At 38.6% G+C, this 16,727-nt stretch overlaps 1 protein-coding gene across 1 annotated transcript in view; it reads right to left on the reverse strand.

The window, feature by feature from the left end:
- EHF (ETS homologous factor) overlaps positions 1-16,483 on the reverse strand; it is a 30,907-nt gene extending 14,424 nt beyond the window's left edge. The window contains exon 1 of the mRNA XM_040067690.2: positions 16,409-16,483. The gene's annotated coding sequence lies outside the window, so the exon portion shown is untranslated. The remainder of the gene's footprint in view (positions 1-16,408) is intronic.
- Between the last annotated feature and the right edge of the window lie 244 nt (positions 16,484-16,727).

The raw sequence follows: 16,727 nt of genomic DNA on the forward strand, positions 1-16,727 counted from the left end.
GAAACATTGGAATTCAGTCTCATGATTATAAACATGTTCAGCCTATAACGTATATAAATTATTGATGTGTAAGAACTTTTAAGCAATAATCAATGTTTGACAGTCAATACATACACTTCTGAGGTTGTACAGGTTCGTGATGTATCAAGTTAGTTCTTTAGATTTGGTTTAAATTATTAAAGACAAGTATGAATGAATGAAATATTAATGAAAAAGACCTTATTTCAGTATAAAAAAGTGGTGAGGTAGAATACTAGCTATTCTGGAAAAACAATAAAACTTGAGGATTGGGATAACTTCTTTTTAAAAAATTATAATATGCACTTCATATCCACTTTATAACTTAAATCCGTTGATCTGAAGTCACATTTACAGAAGCTACCTCAGAATTAAAAGTACTCTGTTATGTGGTTTTATATTCTGCAACTTCTGTAGTTTCTGGAATTCTACACAGATTTCATAACTTGTGCAAAAGGCTTACAAGTACGTCTGGGAAAACATGTGCATATGAACTGAAATTATTTCTGTGTAATTTTGTCCTGAAAATTCAGTTAATTTTTTCTTCTTCATAAATAATCAGGTGAATTTCCAAACCAAAAGATCCTATGACACTTTGATTTGGGAACTGAAGCTATGGACAGTTAAATAAACCAAAGCATGTGTCTTGCATAGTTTTTCCAACCTAACAGCATCTAAACCAATGCACATTAGCGGTCTGAAAAGAAGAACTCTGACACCCTCTTCCTGAGGTCTGGATTTTAGGGTTTTTTTCTTTAAAATGTCCTCTCCCTGTCACAGTCCAGCAGACAGTTGCTCTTCACCATATCCCTGAACAACATTAATATTATTTTCAAATAATGTCCATGGAACTTGCTTTACAATTTAATCAATCAGTCATCCCGGTTTTGGAAGCTAAATAAATTATCTCAACCTCAATAATTTAATTAATTTCCAGTATCACCTGTAGGAACAATTGTGCCTAAGAGGGAGAATTTACAATATGACATTAAACACAGAAGGAGGACTGGATTTAGCTTTAACCTAAACTTCACCGAAGTTCTGCGTATTACTCAAGGAAGAGGTTTTTGGTGTCTTGAAAATTTTCAGGTCACCTCCTTTATCTTAATGCAAGGGTGTTCCTTATTTGGAAATCATTCCAGCACTTTGTTCAGGAGGATTATGAAGTCCTACTAACAACTTCCACACCTTTGCTTGGAAGCATACAGCATTATGCTCAACAATATTTTCCATATGAAAACTAAACTGGGATTTTCTTCATGTCATCCTGTGTATGCCTTTCTTTGCTAAAAATTCATGGCAGATTTATGCTTATAGCAGTGGCTCATCCCATACTTGAAAAGATTTTGAGTCAGGATATTGGAAGCAGTGTGTTCCTCATTAGTCCAGGGCCAAAGGCTCAAATCTCCCCGGTGTACAGACAAACCTGGTTCAAGGGTGTGAAACCTCAAGGGGAAGGACACATAAGATGTTCAGTTTTCTTTTAATTATATTCCATGTATCAAAGTGAATTGTGGAACTAGTGAAGCCTGGTTTCCTATGAATGTGTATCTTGTGGTTGGATTCTCTAGTGTCTAGTAAGATGTGAGTGCTGATTGAAGTTTTTCCCACGGTTGGGGCATTCATAATATCTCATTGTCTCAAAGCAGTGAGCTCAAGCGTCACTCTTTCTTTCAGATCAAGTATTAATGGATTTTCCTTCTGTACTTGGCAAGCAGTTTTCATTAATCCTGTAAAAACTTCATATCTCTGGGACCTCTACCTCCGTATCAAATTTAATTAAAATTGTCAATGAAACTGAAAGATTGTTACAGGCCAAACGTAAAAGCCAAAACACAGAATTACCACAAAAGCCTCATTTCCTCTGGAAACCATATTAAAAGGGATTTTAATGAGCTGATATTTTGGGGGGAAAAAAAAATCTTGAGATATGTCCCTCTACTATGACATGGTACATTATAAATGAAAGCATGGATGAAATATCATTTGAGTATGTAATCGCATGTATTTTTATAGACGTACACACACACACGTCTATGTCTGTGCATGGCAGGTGTCTGTACACACAATCCCATTCTGTTCCCCTGAAGAGGTGCCATCTCTGGAGTTACAACACTACACAAATAACACTTTACTCAGCCAGCACAGTTAAATATAGTTGTGCACTGATGTTCAGTAAAATTCTTTCTAGAGAGTCCTATTAGAAAGGATTAATGAATTAAAAAAAAATATGTATATCTTTCACCAACATTCATGATATCAGATGGAATTCTAAGACCAAACCCTGAAAGCCTCTCTTAGTAAAAGCTCTCACTGGAGTCTGAAGGAGCTTTGGCTGAGCCACAACCCAGCAACTTGGCAGTAGCAGGAGGTCATTTTCTCTGCTCTTCTTCTCTTCCATTACCACCTGACCACTCTGAGTAAACAGCAGTAATGGAAAGAGCAAGGAGCCATGGCCTGCCTATGGAGCAAACCCAGCATTACAGAAAAACATATTTACAAATCCTTGAACCTTGAACACTATATAGTGCACTCTGTGCGAATTATTTTATTGCACTACAGGTGTGCTCTGAAAATAAATTACTCTGACCCCCATTTCCACATTCAACCCAATGAATCTTAACATCCATATAAATAATTTCTCCTTTCTTTGAACCAGAATCTTTCAAGAACAGCTTATATTAAATGACACGAAAATTCTGAACACAGGAAAGGCAATAAGCAGTACAGAGAAAGTGACTGATTCTTGAAGTAGTACAACCAGAGTGATTGTTCTGATACCAGTTTGTATAGTTGCTCATGGATACAACTCTGGAGTGAACTAAGAGCGCATGGAAGGAGATCCCATAAGAGCAAGGGGAAGGCCCCTTCCCATAGGGGAAGGGGCCCCCAGCCCTCCTACTAGTAAAGCCTGCACGAAACACAACGACGACGTCTAGGGCAAAACAGACTGAAACTACTAATCCATGACTCTACCTGTAAGCTATGCAAAGTCTAAGAGTGACTTCTAGCTGAGACAGGCTCAGTGCAGCTCCTCCTGGCGTGTCCAAAAGGGTGGATCTCTTTTGGCATATTTACCTGTGGGATTCTTCCCCATTTTTCCCCTTCTACCATCATGGCTGAACTTCAAATGTAGTTTTCACCTGGGCCTATTTTCTTTGAAGTGTGTTATGTACACAGTGAAGACACAATCCCTGCTTTTCAGGGTTTGGAGTTTATGGAACAAGTATCTACAGAGTATGTTAAATATTTTAGATCATTACTGCATCTTGGATTACAGTCAAAGACTTACACAGTAATCTAAAATAAATAATGCCAAGTGATAATTGCAACTGAAGAGTAACAAAATCTGGATTTTTAATCCTTTTCTTGAAAAATCAAAAGTGGTCAGAGTTTCGAGATGTCACAAAGGACATGTATGACACAGCACGTGGACTTGTTCTACATATACGGCTACTTCAGAAACATAAATGCCTTGTACTTGTAATGTATATGATCAATTAGCTGCTTTGCATTCCAACCAGCTATTTTACATCTCCAGTGGTGGTAAGGGCAGGCACAAACTGAATATATGAATGTTGAAAGCCTGTTTGCATGTTACTGTGAGCCTTGGGTCTTCTGTTATGGGGTTTTTTATTCCCTTTCATTTAATGTGCATTGCTACAAGGGCTCCAGGGTCGTAGTCTGAGCCAGTGTGTCTATACATACAGCTATGGTTGACCCAAAGATTGCCCTGTGATCTTTATCTGTCTAATTTGCAAAGGTCTCAGGTTCATCCCTGGTGTCTGTGCCAGACTCCCACATAAGATACCATCCTTGCCATGGCTCACTTTCAGATGTGACCTTTTCTACAGCATGTTAGCATCTCTTCTAGTAGTTGTAGCTAGCACATGCTTCCTTGTTTCCATACCTATAGTGCCTACAGAGCAGAGAGAAGCCTCAAAAGAAACAACTCATCTTCAGGCTGATTACTTACAGGCATCTGCTTCACAACAAAAAGCTCAACTTTGGACCACTTTGCTATGGCCTGCAAGGTACCATTCAGATAACAGTCTATGCAGCTTGACCTGTTTGATGATAACCTCAAGACTCACCACTAAGAGAACAGAAAAACTCTTACAAAGCTTTGACGAATGTTCATATGAAGAAACACTCTGATCACACTCAGCATTTCTTGTAAAACATACCAAGCATTTGATGCATTTCATTTTTGGTCCATCTCATGTGCCTTTGGGCCACAGTAACAAACTCTGTTTACTGAATCACATTATGACTATAAAGTTCAAAGAATCATTTTTATAAGAAAATTTTCTAAATAATTGCCAAAATTTGTAGTATCCAGGATTCTCGTTTGGGTCTTTGGGGCCAATCTTATTTCCTACTACACCTCTTTGAAGTGCACGATTCTATGCTTACGTATTTGTGCAGTATAGAGCTGTGGTTCATATGCATAAACCCACCTTTGCATGTGCAAAACTGGTGAGCTCTTGGTGAGCTTTCAGAGACTACATTGAGACCTTGATCATTTACTGTTGTGGGCTTTTGGAAAGGAAGACTTTGGTTTATTCTTTTGTTTCCTTTGAACCTTGTACATTAAATGTATACATGAAGGTAAACTGAAAGACCAGAAAAGGGAAGATGAATAGGAAAGGAGTGTTTAACATATACCTACATTACAGATAGGATCGTGATAAACAAAATCAAATAAAGCTTTATTGGAATATTTTATTACTAAAGATCTTATTTTCATGATGCACTACAAGGCAACTTTTGTAAGAGATACGTGGTGGTTGTTTAAACATGTTCGTATGGATGCTTCAAAATCTTGCATATATATTTTAACTAAAGAGAACCTTGGGTAGAAAAGTTAGGATCTAGATCTGTATCTGAGCTATCCCCTCTGCTCCAGGGTTTGGGTTTGGTTCTTATCTCTCTTTTAACGATGTAATTTAAAGACAAAACCATAGTTCAGTTTCCTTTTTGAAAGAGAACAAAGTTCACGTTATGAATGCGAGGAAAAAAAATTACTTGATGATATGCAAAGTTTCATAGGTTGTTTTACTCTGACCCCTTTTTTTCCCAATAATCTTCATATGAACTAACTTCATTTTTCAAGGTACTCATTAGTAAAATGAAAATAAAAGGAAGAATTTTAAAAGAGGAGGGTTTTTGTTTGTTTGTTTTTCTAAATCAGTAGCAAACAGAAGGCAGATTGTGAACAGAGTCCTCGAGGCATAGATGTGTCTGGCAGTGTTAACTACCAAGGGTTTGTACTTCAAATTTTCCCTATTGTCATGTTACTTTAGCAGAGAAAACAGTGAAATGGAAACTGCCACTATATGGTGTTGCAGATCCATGCTTTCCTGTCACATCACAGGTTAGATGTGCACCTTCTTGCCATGCCACTAGTTTTTCAATATGAAAAGGATAATACCATCATTTATTTTACTGTCAAGAACTTCATCCCCCTTTTTGCAGAAGTTCTGTGCACAGATCCATATAATATTTGTGAAATTGCTATCACAGAGCTGAGACAAAAGTGAGTCAAGAAAAGATTTTATTTCTTGTGATAGACATTTGAATTATATTTGCAGTAATGTATTCTTAGAATGTTTGGAACAAGTAGATAGATTCACTAAAAACTGGCTAAAAGTAAGTGGGCTATTTTCCTCTATTTTTCAGAGTTGGCTTTGACTGGTATATAGCAATGCTTTCGTTACTGTCTGCACCACCTCAGCAAGTTCATGATAATTTGGGTCAACCATTTTTTCTTGAATGTTTAGAAGTCATTTGCCATAGATTCATCAGGCTAGCCTCAGGGATATAGTCTTGGAAACACAATAATGGGAAAAACTGCCTTTGCTCTTTATTCTTCTTTCAGCACTTAATACCACACCTCATGGAACAACTCCACACCTCCTTTCATGTCCTTCCTATCTCTCTGGTACATCCTTCCTCTAACCAAGAGCCAGCTCATCTCCCTAATCTTCTTCTGCTAAACACCTTTCTTTTGCTTACAATACACTAAATATACAAATGGCCAAAAAGCACTCTAGATGGCCCTGTAACTTGACAAGCCACACGTCTATAATTACGCGTGAACCTCATCAGCTAACAAAATATTACCATCATGTTCTAACACCTTCTCCTCTTCCCTTGGCTCTGGTTCCCCAACCACTTCCCTCTACCTTCCACGACAGCTTCTCTTTGTATTGCTTTAAAGACTAACAGCATATTGAGGGAAATGTTTTCCATACTGCTAATACAGCCTGTGTGACTGTTCAGTTGTTAGTGAATAATGACAATAATAACAGTAATAATTGTGTTTGTATTCATGTTTGGCTCTCATTAGATGCTGACTCTTTGCTGACATAACAGACACTCAGATATATGCTGCTGCAGCAGCCAGTATTTCATGTGGAAGTTCACTTTAACCACTATCACCACCAACACTTCTCTTTTGTTATGGGACTAGTCTGGTTTTCAACAGTAACAACCACTAATTTGCCTTTTTAAAAAAAAAAAAAACCAATTGTGCTTTTTTTGTCTTTTCCTTTGTGTAAACTCTCTTTCATATATTTTGTTTTAATAAAGGGCATCTACCTGGAAACTGCAAGGTTCCTCTTTAGGGCTGGTTTCTGAGCAAGAAGCAAACAGAATAAGGAAATTGGGATGGAGACCCAAAACAGCCAAGTATCCTCGGGAATGTGCAAATTTTCCCATTGGACTACTGCTTTTTACATTAATTGAGTCATTCAATCAACAAACTGATTGTGCTTCTTCATTAAATATGTGAGGTACGCAGCAAATTAACTAGGGCAGAGAAGCTGAAAATTAAGCATGAATTTTATGCTAAACTATGCATCTTTCTGGGGATCCAACCTAGTTGATAGAAGTACTTATACCATGTTACAACCCACTACCTGACTAACCACAATATGATCACACCTTTTTGCTGATGGAATAGGAAAAACATATTTCAAAGAGGAGATGTAGCAGAGGCAATGCAGGGTTCATGGTGGGAAGAGTCATTTCTGCAGAGCTGACAGAGAGGGTTTATTTGGCTATTAACTCCTCTACCACATTCCCTTGTACCAAGCTGGGACTTGCTGATTCCACCTATGAGATAGCTCCATCCAGGATGCCTGCTTGCCCTGCATTCCTCCCCAGACTACCAAGTATCCCAAGGTGAACCTCTGTCTGCAAAGGAAGTTGTCCCTATGTGGGTGGCTATCACTGAAACAGCCCAGTGGAGCCCACTGACCCTGTTTCAAAAAGCTGCTGTCAGACCATTACTTTCACTATCTCTCAGTCTTTCACATTTGTATGTTTTTGGTAAACATTTGCTTGGAGCCCAGCTGTATCCATGCTGTTTCTTCATACTGTATTTGTTGAGAAAAGAGTAAGAGATTGCAAGAACTCTTCCCCGGCATCCCACTCAGTGGCTGCCCCAGGGCTGTCTGCTTTACTGCTGGTGTAACAGCAGGTTCACTTCCCCTCTGCTCCCAGGATTGTGAGCCTCCCAGAGCCACATGGCACTGGGACAGTACTTTACATATATGCCACCACCTGTTTATGCCCACTGTCTTTATTAAAAGCAGCCAGAAAATGGAGGAATGAGGTTTCCTTGCTCTGTAGCCACTTTCTACAAGTCAAGATGTTGTGGAAAATGATGTCTCCGCACTTCTGTTAAAGCCAAGAGCACCTTCCCACCTTCCTTTTCTCCCTCCTGCCTGTGGTTGGAAGAGCAATGCTTCCGTGGCGTCACTCCTTCTCACCTGGCACAGCAAGAGCTGCCCATCCTGTTTCCATTGATTTCTCCAGTGGTTGCGTTAAACAATACAATGGAGTATTTATGTGTCAGTGTTAGGAGCAGGTTATTAAGTAAAACCCACCGTAAATAGAGCCGTTAATTCAGTTGCTGGCATGGCTCTCTGTTATCTCCTCAATACCTCCCAGAGGGTATTAGTCTTACCCTTTCGTTTGAGTTGGCAGCTGAGTTATTTTTTTGCACCTGCTGCTCTACTCCGATAACAACACAGGTCAGCTTTGATTTGTTGGAATATAAACAAAAAAAGCGAAGCCAGGCATCTGCCTCAACAGCCAGGGCTGGTTTGACGGTAGAGCTTTTCCCTTTGGGTTTTGTACAAATGTGCTCTTTCAATTCGTACGTGAACTCTCTCCTGTTTCACAAATCGTCCTTTGGTACAGAATAACCTGGTGTCAGAAAAAAGCTCAATATTCCATCAGTGGAATCAGTCAAAGCAACACTGTTCTAAGGCAGAAGTATCATCCAAAATACACAAAAGAAAAAGCAGATAAGACACAGTGGTTCAAAAATTACTAGGAAAAAGCAGCAAATTAAGTGTAAACAGTAAAAGGAACTTTCTTAAGAAAGAAAACCTGAAAGACTGGGAGGGTTTGCTTTCCCACATAAACCCACACACACTCCATCTCATAATTTACTATTTCACAGGAAAAAAATATAACATTGAGTCCATGAGAAGTAGGTACTCAGTTGGGAACGAGCTACTTTTAAATTCTTCTGAGAATTAAGCCTGCAGGGCTTATCTGCTCTAATAGTATCTATGGTGATGGAAGAACTGAAACACTGACAACCACGGAGCAGAGAAGGAAGAGTCCATACACACAGCAAAGGCAGTAAATAGCACAAAATATAGAAATTAAAGAAGGAACCAGCATTGTATCCACATTACAATAGGACAACAGAGACACTGAGCTGAAATTATTCATTTAAGTCACATAACAAGTCAATGGAGAAGTCAGTCCAACTCATATCTTCCAGCTCAAGCTCCATTGCCATCCATTGCATCCCGTCTCTGGGAAATCTTTCAACATGCAGATGAGTTAGGTTGAATGTGGTTTTTTTGAGGGCAGAGAGAAGGTATTAAACAAAAGAATTCTCAAGAAAAAAAAAGAGACCTGTTCAGACTGAAAACAAGATTCTTCTATGCATCACGGCTATTATGTGACTAGTAGAGATTTGAATGATAAGTTAGCCAAACAATTAAACCTACACTTGAAGTATTAAATCAAAAAAACTGCCCTTGACCTATGTATGATCCTGAAAATGAGCTAGAAACTCCTAAGCAGAGCTGGCTGAAATTCAAAATTTCTGTTCTGTGGAACTCTGGGTATTTCTACAGGAGGTTTTCCTTCCTTTTTGTTTGTTTGTTTGTTTGTTTGAGGTTTTGGGTTGGTTGGGTGGGCTTTGTTTGCTTGTGTTGTTTAGGATTTTTTTTTGTTGGTTGGGTTTTGGATTTTTTTTTTTATTTTCTCTTTTAATCACAATGAAAGAAAATAATTTTTTAAAAGAATGTTCCCTGGCAATTGGGAATCAACTAACATGTAAAAACATATATTCAAGTTGTTCAAGGATCAAATGTGCAACTCTGTTATGTGGAACTGTTTGTAAAAGACAGAAATGTGAAGCATAAAACTGAGGTACACAGGCAGTAAAATCACCCCAGAGCAGCTGCGCTGGGAGCAGTAAAAACACCTAACATGGTTGTTGTGCATCTGGTGACCAGGGAACCCTCTGCAGAGCCCAACCACGCTAATCCTGAAATGCAGACAGTCTCAAAACCAAACTAGGATGTGAAGTTTGTGATCCCATTCATTCTTTTTCACTGAGTGCCTTTATTCTTCATCTTTCTGCTTATTTCTTTTACTTTTCTTTTTAAATTTTTCCTTTCCTTTCCCCCCCCCTCTCTCTTTAATTTTTTGTCTTTTAATTAATCAGACTGACTGACCAGGACAAGTAATTTTTCTTCAATACATCATAATTCTGTAACCAGTAAAACAGAGTAAAATATCATCTTCAAGTACCTATATGTGGCACAAGAATGCCAGGTCCTACAGCAACTGTGGAGTATGTAGCTCATCTCTGGAAGGGAGGCTGGAGGCATCAGAAATCAGATGCTTCCTCCAGTTCTTTTTTTCTCCCCTGTACTGGTGTGTATCTCAGTCAATAATGTAACTGGAAGAGATTTCCCCAACAAAATCAATGAAAATATTTCCAGACTATTTCAAACAACTAGTTTCCTCAAAAGTTGAATTTTTAACCATGCTTATTTTAACAAAGTTCTGAGAAATCAGCATTATCAGAGATCTTTGTAACAGCTTTTGCAGGTGTTGGGGAGTTTTTTCTTTTTATCTTTAATGATTAAATCTTCATTAGATTTTTAAACATTGAAGATGTGTCATAGCATAAGGAAGGCTGATGCTTTAATCTGCTGATTATAGCCCACAGTTTGGGGAAGAGCAGCCCTGGGCACACCAGCTCTCAGGCTGCACATGCATGTGTTCCTGCAAAAAGCCCTACTGTAGCACAGGACAAAACCCACAGGCATGGAAGTGGAAAGCAGATCTATCTAGGACTCCTGGCATGAACAGCCTCTCACTCACTACTGGATAATGCCAGTCACTCACTTATGTCTACTGACACAAACAGACGCACCAAATATCAATAGCTGTGCATTTTAAAGGATTAAATCAAGGAGCTATGCAGATTAGAAAACAGAATTGGTTGAAACTGGGAAAAAATATTTGAATTCCTCTTTTAAAAGTTATGGGAAGAAAGCCTGTGAAGGAGATAAGGGATTTGCAAGTCTTGTGAGGAGCATCTGAAGGAACTGGTGTTTGGGCTTGAAGAAAAAAAGGTTCAGGGATACTTTATCACTCCACAACTACCTGAAAGGAGTCTCGGTGTCAGTCTCTTTTCTCAAGTGACAAGTGACAGAATGAGAGAACATGGTCTTCAGTTGCACTAGGGGAGTTTTAATTGAATATTAGGAAACATTTCTTCACTGAAAAGATTAGCAAGCATTAAAACAGCCTGCCCAGGGAAGTGGCAGGGTCTCCATTCCTTTTAAAAATATTTAAAATACATGTAGATATGGCATTTAGGAACTTGGTGTAGTGGTAGACTCAGCTGTGCTGAGTTAATGGTTGGACTCAATGATCCTAGAGATGTTTTCCAGCCTAAACTAATCTATAATTCCATGTACTTAAAGCAAGGTGTTTGTTGTGACTATTTGAATCAGCAACAGGCAGACAAAGAAATTTACGCGATTGACTTTTGTCCAAAAATATTTAATCATTTAAGAATTTAAAGAAGGAAAATTTTCTGCCTATTGTTACAAAGTATTACAGCTCCATCATTAAAAGTCTTAGAGAGGGTAAGGATATCTGCAAGTCACTAAATGTAGAAAAAACTGCATCTATTTCATTTTGTACATTCCAATTTTGATAAGTCTGTAGGGCTATCTTACTCATCTAATCACCTATTAATTCAGTCTTCTAAAACTTTTTCATCCTCCTCTGTCAGGGCAGGTGCCTGGGAATATTAAGAGTCTTTTATGTGAGTACTATGTTAGATCTCACTGCAAAAGAGATGAGAACAACACCCTTGAGTGTGTCAGAATTTGACTCCCTGATAAAGCCCCTCCGATCTATGAGACAACTGCTTAACCAAGCATACTTTTAAAGTGCATCATCAAGATGCAAGCTTTTAAACTATTGTGTAATAATAATTACATGTTGCAGTAAAAATCATTAAGAAAGTTTGGGGGTAATCACTATATCATGGACTTAGTCTGATTCCTGACCATAGCATTTTGGGCAATTTTACAAGGGTTCTTTAACTATATAGCAACATAAATTAGTTAACTGCTCACTGCTAAATGAAAGAAAACCTGGAACAGTTTTAAAAAAACAGAACCAATTCTTCTCGTGATGGCACTACTAATTTAGGTAATAGAATATATTTTTACACATAGTTGCTTAATCCTTACAGACTTTCAGGCGCTCAGGAGACTATTCTGGCTACATATGATTGTGAGTTAAGAAAATATCTCAAATGTTTATGTCTGTATCCTTCCTCCATAATAGGCAGGAACCTTTATTCCACATTTTTGTAGCTCGTTTAGGGAAAATTACTTTCTTTCCACCACCACAAAGCAATTCTCTTTTATTACCCCACCTCATTGATCTATAACCAGTGATTACCCAGCTCCAGTTGGCTGTTCTGTCTACTAGTTCTCATACTCTTTCCTGTGAAGTGCATTTCACAAGATCAGCAGAGGACTAGGTAATGATAATCATGTGCAATGTCAGCTTTTGGAAAGGCAGCTTTTGAGGGCTCTTCCTCAGAGGGAGACATGCAAAATGCCGAATGCCAGTCGATTGCTCCACTGGCTACATGACTCCATGTTTACTCATTCTCACCTGTCTGCAGACCAACGACCAACAAATGCCCCAAGTATTCTAGGCATTCAGTGAGGGATTTGGGGAAAACTGCAACCCCAGTGGAGCTCAAAGGAGCTCTCATACTAAGACTTCTCAAAAACCAAATTAATCCTTACTTTTTTGTACACCAGTTATGAGAACAAGTCTTTCTTTGCTTAGCCTTTCGATCAGCAGTGTTACTCATGAGTTTCACTGTTAACAAGTTTACAATGTACCCTTTTCTTGAAAATTTAATTAAATACTTCCTGGGATCATCAGAGTCTATAACATGTAAGCTGCAGTGGGCTGAGGCAGGGACAGTGAGAGAGAGATGCAGCCATTTGTGGTTAGAGGTCTTGAAGTGCCCTTGGACACCAAGTGGCTGAAGCCAGAGCACTTTGCTGGTGTTGAGCTTCACCAATGCTCACAAGGTGCTTATTATTACGAAGAAAATTCCATGAGCTTATGGCTGAAATTGTAGAAGTGTGGCTGAAATGGTAGAAGTGAAGCTATGAAATGGGACTTCATTAAACGTCACAAACTATGCTAGCTAAAAAAATAGTGTTTCTGTTCATTTCCTCGTGGACAGCAAAGCCTTCACATTTCATTCTACCACATCCCAATATTGTGTGTCATTCGTAATGACAAATGACAACTAAGTTTGTTGCCGTTTTCTTTGTGCTGCTTGTTGGAGGAATGCCTATACCTCAGCAATACCCACTTTAAAACTGTAGGAAGGCTGAGGAGAAAGAGAGCCCCGTAAGACCACAGAAAATCCTACAGAGGGTGGGTACATAGCCCTCAGATTAAGAACGGGTCATTCATCTCTATCTGTATCTTGATCTCAGCACTCTGATGAATTTTGAAGCCAGACAGGTCTGTCCTGGAGCACCCACTTTCCAACCAGTCTCTCCGTACAGTAGGTCATTGCCCCAGTTCACAGAGATGGTATTTATAGTATTGCAGAGAGAGGTCAGACAATTTTGTGAGGATTGAATCTGAACAAGTTAACAGCAACAGAAAGCATGTGACTGTAAACTCCACAAGACAGATCCAGGCTACATTATGGTTAGTGAGAAGTTTTCCCGGTTTGGCCTTGTCACTAAGTTAAACGTATTTATAAAAAGCGTGGAAGGGGCGGACAAGGAAGGAAAGCTAAGCGTTGATTCTGGAAAGGTGTCATGGCTCGTGAGCAGTTCTCTGAGTTTGCTGAGTCAATAAAATCATTAATCCTTTTCTGTGAGAATTGTACATAAATACACACTTCTTCAGCAGGTGTAGTATTCCATCCTCACAGGGGAGTTTGGTGCAAATTGCTGTGGGACACGCAACAGACTAACATGTCACTCCTGTCTGAATACAAATGCACTTACAGAATTCCTTCTTTTTCCTGTCTAATCCCTCTCCATCTGTGCTTCTCAATGATTTTTTTTTAAGTTTGTTTTGTTTTGGTTTGGTTTGGTTTTTTTAAGTTTTTTCTCTCTCCACTGCTGTTTGCTACCTTGCATTTCCCAGACAGAACAAGAACAGATGTTAAGAAGAAAATTCATTGGGAATGAAAAAAAAATAAGGAAGTTGAGTGGGAGCCAAATGATTTTTTTCACCTGTCCAACTGTCCTATTGTCTGTTTCCATCACTGCTGAAAACCCACAACACCCTGAGACTATCTAAAGTAATAAGAAATTAGTATGGCAATACCACAGCAAATTCTCTCAGGTGACAAGAGGGTAGTAATATCCTGTGTTAAACAGACCACATTCTACTCCCTGATCTCACCACAACTGGGGTAAATATATGCTCATCACTCTACAGGTTGCTGTGAAGCGCAACTTAACTTGTGCTGGGGCAAGCAAGGAGATATTCTGATTGATAGGAGAGCCTTTAATATCAGGACTTGGGGAAAGTATGTATTTTTACCATTGTTATAGGCTTTACAAGTGACACCTGGAGCAGAAAAAAAAAAAAAAAAATAGAAATGCTAAATGCAAGGAAACGTTGACTCTACTAATGATAACCTTGTCTCTGCATACAGGACCAGTGCTCAAAGGGGAGAAGGGTGTCTGGAGAATGGCAGCTCTAAGAAAGCCTTGGGCACACTTCATGAACCCCTGAACTGGAAATCCCAGTATATTGACTCATAATATCTCTGTTTGGCACTCTACAGACTCTGATCCATCCTGACATCCAAATTTCACAGCTAATGTCAAAAAATTAGAGGAGAGCATTGAAGTGATTAAAGGATGGAAAAGCTTACAGTGAAACAGGTTGACATCCTTCACTGTACTGTAAGTTTCTCCATGGAAAGGAACAGGCTTTGGAGCTCAGACTAGCACAATTATCAGAGACTATGCTAAGAGAGGACTTGTCCCCAGCTAACTACACAAGGAGCAGAAATTTCCTACCCCGGGGAACTTCTCAATAACCATCAAAAGACAACAAAATCGGGTGGCTGAATGTTAAAGCAAGACTGTGTCAGACTGAAAATGAGATAAAGTATTTTTCAAAGAACGGTATTTAATTGCTGGGGCACTTAAAAACATTCTGGGGAATTTCCCATCACTGGACTTCTGGAGTTTTTTCTCAAGATTGGAAGTTTTCTAAAAGATAAGCGCTACTTGAAATCATGTAATTATCTCTGAAAAATTCTGGCAAGTCCTATGTTGTTATTGCAGAAATCACTTGGTTTTGAAAATTGTACAGGGCAGGAATTAAACTGTCATTGTGATATTTGTAAGTGAAACACCTTAATCCTGTTGTTTTTCTAGTTTTAATTGCAGCCTTTTTTTTTTAGTTTCTGTATTTGCATTAAATATAAAACTGCTATATTTTCCAGCTCTGGTATTTTCTACAGTGCAAAATCGATGTCAGACAACTGGCTTAAACTACACCCTGCAAATTTCCCATCAAAGCAAAACTTAAAGGAGCGCATTTTTTAATTTCACTGAAGTTTTCACAAATTGCAGGAAATACTGGTGCATGTTAGATCTGTTTAACATGATGCCAAGTGAGACAAGTATAAATAAAATGACTAAATGAAACTTTTACCTCAAGGTACATTTCTGTCATCGTGAGCTTGTTTAATTCTAATAATTGTTTGCTTCTAAAAAATGGCCAAGGTAGGAATGAAAGGATAGTTGGATGTACTTTAGAAGCAAACACAACATATACCTTTAGATGAAGTAATCAAAAAACACATTAATGATATAATATAATATTGAATAACTATAACAATATACACACAAGTATGTGCCTAAAATGTCTCTCGGGGTGAAATGCAAACATTTGTCACTAAGTTCATTACACATATTTTACAAAATCAACAGAGATTTGGAGCAACTTTTTCTTTACATTCTCTTCTACAACTACTTAAACAACTGTGCCTATACCTTAAGGGGCCAGTTCAGGTTCTATCAAAATAAAATTACCATTGGAACAGAAACAAATTAAACAAGCAAAGACACTGCGGGCCTCACACTATATTTACCTACCCAGTGCCTGAGCTGGATTCTGTGCAGTGTTTTTGCTTAGACAGAACTAAGATCAGCAGAACCTCCTTCACTACACAACTGCCAAGAAATTGCCTTGAGGCCGAAACCAAGACAAATTATAAATGTACTTTAGGGTTTTTTTGTTACAAACATCGTGTCCATCAACATCCTCATCACCAAAATGGACCAAAACATGGTCATTGTGGAGTGTATCCCGGTTCTGTGACACAAGAACTCTCAATAGCATTGAGAAAGTCCACTCTTTCACCCCTTGCCTGACTGAACAGATGACAACTCTGTTGACAAAAGTAGCAGATTTAGGACCCGGAATATTATTAGATACATCATAATAGAAACTATTCTCAGGATCTGGCCACACTCAAACATAATACTTAAATAGGAGATATACTTAAATAAGAGATACTAAAATATTTAAATAGAAGTTCAAACCAGGAAAGCAGAAATCTTTATCCCAACATTAAAAAGCCTTTTGAAAAAATGAACTTAGCTGCTGTTCCAAAGTGGGAAGGGAGAGGCTTAGTATAATGACCAGGAGTCCAGCAGGATTTTTTATTATTATTATTTTCACTGGTTATTTTAAAGGAAGTGCATTTAAGGAAAAAAGAAAAAAATAAATACTCCGAACACCTTACCTCATTTAGCTGCTGATTCTGGAGTGGAAATCCTGAACTGAGGCAATGGGAAAGCTGTCTACAGAACAGTAGGTTGGGTAAGCACAGGTACTAGGTTATGTCAACTAAAGGCTCCCAGGAGTGAAGATAAATGGATGTGATACTAATTTTAAAACATTTTGCTGAACACTCAAGCAGCCAATAGGGGAATTCCTTAGGTCACTTCCTGTTCGTTTGATTGGATCTGCAACGACAACAACCAAGATGAGGTTGAGAGCGTTTTGCATAAGGCCAGCTCAGTCCTCGGCATTCAAAGAGAACAGGTCTAACCGGGTTACAC

The sequence above is a fragment of the Hirundo rustica genome, chromosome 6 (genome assembly GCF_015227805.2).
Source record: "Hirundo rustica isolate bHirRus1 chromosome 6, bHirRus1.pri.v3, whole genome shotgun sequence".
Taxonomy (NCBI): Eukaryota; Metazoa; Chordata; class Aves; order Passeriformes; family Hirundinidae; genus Hirundo; species Hirundo rustica.